The sequence below is a fragment of the Rattus rattus genome, chromosome 3 (genome assembly GCF_011064425.1).
Source record: "Rattus rattus isolate New Zealand chromosome 3, Rrattus_CSIRO_v1, whole genome shotgun sequence".
NCBI lineage: Eukaryota > Metazoa > Chordata > Mammalia > Rodentia > Muridae > Rattus > Rattus rattus.
Window position 1 is genome coordinate 71,231,922 of NC_046156.1, and position 5,162 is coordinate 71,237,083.

The 5,162-nt window shown below is 40.8% G+C and overlaps 1 pseudogene; it reads right to left on the minus strand.

The window, feature by feature from the left end:
- Positions 1-1,715: 1,715 nt before the first annotated feature.
- Positions 1,716-3,672, minus strand: LOC116895445 (annotated as a pseudogene).
- Positions 3,673-5,162: the final 1,490 nt, after the last annotated feature.

Consider the following 5,162-nt stretch of genomic DNA (forward strand, 5'->3'; position numbering starts at 1 on the left):
GTTTTGAGATTCTCTTTTATTTTTGTTGAGTCTTTGTGTGTTTTAGGTATCAGGGCTTTGGCTTCATATCATGAGTTTGACAGTGCTTCTCCTATTTCTATTTGTGGAATAGTTTGAGGGGTATTGGTATCAGTTCTTCTTTGAAAGTCTGGTAGAATTCTGCACTAAAGCCATTTGGCCCTGGGATTTGGGGGAAGGGTAGGTTTGGAGACTTTTGATGACTGCTTCTATTTCCTTGGGAGTCATAGGGCTTTTAAAATCATTTACCTGACCTTGATTTGTCTTTGCTATGTTATATTTCTATAGAAAATTGTTAATTTTGTAGAGATTTTCCAAATTTCTGGAGTACATGTTTTTGAAATAAGACCTAATTATTCTTTTAATTTCTTCAATGTCTGTTTTTATGCCTCGCTTTTCATTTCTGATTTTGTTAATTTGGATACTCTTGTTCTGTCTTTTGGTTACTCTGGCTAAGGATTTGTGTATTTTATTGATTTTCTTAAAGAACCAGCTCTTGGTTTCATTGATTCTTTATGTTGTTTTATTTTTTGTAATACATTGATTTCAGCCTTGATTTTGATTATTTCCTGCCTTCTATTTCTATGTGTTTGCTTCTCTTTTTTCTAGAGCTTTCAAGTGTACTATTAAATTGCTTATATGAGAACTTTTTAATTTCTCTATGGAGGCACTTAGTGATATGAACTTTTCTCTTAGCACTGCGTTCATTACATCTCATATATTTGGGTGTGTTGTACCTTCATTTTTGTTGAGTTCTAGAAAGCCTTTAATTTCACTCTTTATTTCATCCATGACCCAGAGATCATTGGGGAGAAAGTTGTTCAGCTACCATGAATATTTAGGCTTTCTGATGTTTCTGTTGTTGTTGAAGTCCAGATTTAATTCATGGTAGTCTAATAAGGTACAAGGCATTGTTTCAATTTTCTTGTATGTTTTGAGGCTTGCTTTGTGGTTGACTTGTGAAGAAGGTTCCATGAGGTGCTAAGAAGAAGGTATATTCTTTATGTTAGGTCCCTTTGATTCATAATATTTGTTAGTTTCATTATTCCTCTGCTTTGTTTTGGTCTGGATGACCTGCCAATTGGTAAGAGTTAGGAGTTGAAGTCTCCCAATATTAATGTGTGGGCTTTGATGTGCAATTTAATCTTTAGCAGTGTTTCTTTTACAAATATAGGTGCCCTTGTGTTTGCACCATAGATGTTCAGAATTGATATATCATCTTTGTAAATTTTTCTTTTGATGAGTATGAAGTGTCCTTTCCTGTTTCCTTAGTTTAATTTTGTCTATTTTCTTAGATATTAGGATGGCTACTCCAGCTTTCTTCTTGAGTATATTTGTTTGGAAAACGTTTTTCTATCCCTTTACTCTTAGGTAATATCTATCTTTATTGCTGAGGTGGGATTCTTGTATGCAGCAGAATAATGGATCCAGTTTTCACATACAATCTGCTACCCCTTTTTTTTATTAAGGAATTGAGTCCATTGATGTTGAGAGATATTAATGAGTAGTGATTGTTAATTCCTGTTTTTTTTAATAAAACTGCATCTTCTTTATTTTGCATACTTTTGATTTCAGAACAAAATAAAACAAACAAAACCCCACAATACACAACACTCAACCCTGCTATTCTGTGAAAGGGAATCTTCCTGCCTTAAGGTACAAGGACAGGATAGAAGAGATTCTTGTAGACATGAGCCAGGTGGGTCAGGGCCAGTCAAGGCTGTTGGGGGAGCCACAGGGATACTATACAGAGGACAGGGGCTTCCCAGGAGCCTTTAATCCACTTCTTCCATTCAAGAGGCATCCTCATCACCCTCCAGTGGGGGGATCTCCTCAGGAACAGCAGCACTGGGCTCTTCTGCAGGAACCTCATCTTCATCAATTCCCAGGCCTAGTTTAATCATGCAGTAGATGCAGTTGGAGTGGGTTTAGGGGTCCTCAAGTGAGAAGCCAGAGGAGAGCAGAGCAGTTTCAAACAGTCGTTTCTGTCTGCCTCGGCCTTCTGCAGCAGAGTCTCCACCATGGGGTGGTCAGGGTTGATCTCTAAGTGTTTCTTGGCCATCATGTAGTCCATTATAGACTTGTCTCGCAGTGCCTGAGCCTTCATGATCCGTTCCATGTTGGCCGTTCCAGCCATAGGTGCTTGTCACAATGCATCAGGGTAAAGACACAAACCTATTGGAGATAGTCACTTTTTCAACCTTTTGGTCCAAGATCTCCTTCACAAGCTTACAGAGATTCTCAAACTTTGCCTTGCTCTCCTCCATTTTCTTCTTTTCTTCCTCATCGTCTGGTAGCTCCAGACCCTCCTTCGTCACTGAGACCAGGCTCTTCCCATCAAATTCCTTGAGCTGCTGCACGCAGTGCTCATCAATGGGCTCAGTCATATTCACCACCTCAAAGCATCGTTTCCGCACACACTCCACAAAGGCAGAGTTGGCCACTTCCTCTTTCCTCTCACCAGTGATGTGGTAGATGGACTTCTGTGTCTCCTTCATGTGAGACACATACTCTGACAGGGAGTCATCTCATCTCCAGGCTGAGAGGTATGGTAGTGAAGGAGCTCAGAGAGGCGGCGATGGTTAGTGGAATCCTCATGGATTCCAAGCCTTAAATTCTTGGAGAATGCCTCATAAAATTTCTTGTAGTTCTCTTTGTCTTCAGCCAACTCAGAGAAGACTCAAGGCACTTCTTCACAATGTTCTTGTGGATGACTTTCAGGATCTTCCTCTGCTGGACCATTTCTCAGGAGATGTTCAGAGGCAGGTCCTCAGAATCAGCCACACCACGGATGCAGTTGAGGTACTCAGGTATCAGCTCATCACAGCTGTCCATGATGAACACACGACGGACATACAATTTGATGTTGTTGTTCTTCTTCTTGTTCTCAATGAGGTCAAAGGGAGCTCGCTGGGGAATGAAGAGCAATGTCCTGAATTCCAACTGCCCTTCTACAGAGAAGTGCTTGACTGTCAAATGGTCTTCCCAGTCATTGGTGAGGCTCTTATAGAATTCACCATATTCCTCTTGAATGATGTCATCCGGATTTCTGATCCAGATAAGATTCATCTTATTCACCTCTTCCTGGTCAATGCAATTCTCCTTGATCTTTGTTTTCTTTTTCTTATCTTTGACACTCTCATCCTCCTCGTCAGACCCCACATTCTCAATCTTAGGCTTCTCATCCTCCTTATCTTCCTCCCCTTTCTCCCCTTTCTCTTCCTTTGCCTCATCATCACTGTTCTCCTTCTCTCATTCCTTCTCCAGGTAGAAGGTGATGAGGTAGACTATGAACTGCAAGTGTTTCTTCATCACTTCCTTGACCCTCCTCTCCTCTAAGTACTTTGTCTGGTCTTCTTTGAGATGAAGGATCACTTTGGTACCCCAGCCAATGAGCTCACCATGGTCTGCACGAACGGTGAAGGATCCACCAGCAGAAGACTCCCAGGCATACTGCTTGTCATCGTTGTGCTTTGTGATCACAACCACTTTCTCTGCCACCAGGTAGGCAGAGTAGAAGTTGACACCAAACTGCCCAATCATGGAGATGTCTGCACCAGCCTGGAGAACCTCCATGAATGCCTTTGTACCAGACATAGCAATGGTTCCCAAGTTATTTCTGAGATCAGCCTTGGCCATGCCAATGCCTGTGTCTACCAAAGTCAGCATGTGCTCCTGAGGGTTGGGGATGATGTCAATCTTTAGCTCTTTCTGACTTTCCAACTTGGAAGGGTCCGTCAGGCTCTCATACTGAATTTTGTCCAGGGCATCAGAAGCATTAGAGATCAATTCCCAAGAGGAAAATCTCCTTGTTTGAATAGAAAGGGTTGATGATGAGGGATGTCAGCTAGGCAATTTCTGCCTAAAAGGCAAAGGTCTCCACTTCTTCCTCTCCATGGTGCACTTCCTCAGGTGTCTTGACCAGAAAGCCAAGTGGTAGTACAGAGCAGGGTGGTCCCAGACCACATCTGACTCACATGGCAAGCCTAGGCTGTGCAGGGGCGACTCAAGAGCAATTCCTGTTATTTTTATGTTGGTGGTGTTAGTGAGTGAGTGAGTGAGTGAGTGAGTGTGTGTGTGTGTGTGTGTGTGTGTGTGTGTGTGTGTGTGTGTGTGTGTATTTGCTTCCCTTATTTTTGCTGATATAGAGTTACTTTTTTCTTGTGTTTTCTTGGATGTAGTTGTTTTCCTTGGGTTGGAGTTTAGCTTCTAGTATTTTCTGTAGGACTGGATTTGTAGGTAGAAAAAGGATTAAATTTGGATTTGTTTGAAATATTGTTTTTCTCCATCTATGGTGATTGAGAGTTTTGCTCGTTATAGTAGTCTATGTTGGCAGCTGTGGCTTAGAAGTTGCAGGATACTTTTTCTGGACTCTTCTAGTTCTTAGAGTCTCTTTTGAGAAGTTGGGCATAAGTCTGATAGGTCAGCCTTTGTATGTTAACTGGCCTTTTCCGCTTGTGGCTTTTAATATTCTTTCTTCTGTAGGTTTTGGGTTTTGAATATTTGTGGTCTAGTCTAATTTTTGTTCTATCAGCTTCTTGCATGTTTATAGGCTTCTCTTTCCTTAGGTTCAGAAAGCTTTTCTTCTATGATTTAAAAAAAAACAACAACAATCATTTTCTGGGGCTTGGAGCTGGGATTCTTTACCTTCATTTTTTCCTGTTATTCTTAGGTTGGGTCTTTTCATGGTATCCCAGATTTCCTGGATGTTTTGTGCTGGGAACTTTTTAGATCTAACATTTCCTTTGACTGATGTATCAGTTTCTTCTGTGCCCGAGATTCTCTCTTCCAGCTCCTCTATTCTGTTGGTGATGCCTGAATCTCTTCTTCCTATTCTCTTCTCTAGGTTTCCCATCTCCAGGCTTCTCTTACATTGTGTTTTCTTTATTTCTTCTATTTCCAACTTCAAGTTTTGAATGGTTTTATTTATTTCTTTCACTTGTTTAATTGTATTTTCCTGTCTTTCTTTAATGCATATATTCATTTCCTCTTTAAAGGTCTCTATCATCCTTATACGATTGAATGTAAGGACATTTTTCTTGTTTTAGTTGTGTTAGGATATCCAGAACTTGCTGTAGTAGGGTAGCTGTGTTCAATGGTGTCATATTACCCTGGCTTTTGTTCCTTATGTTCTCAGCCATCTG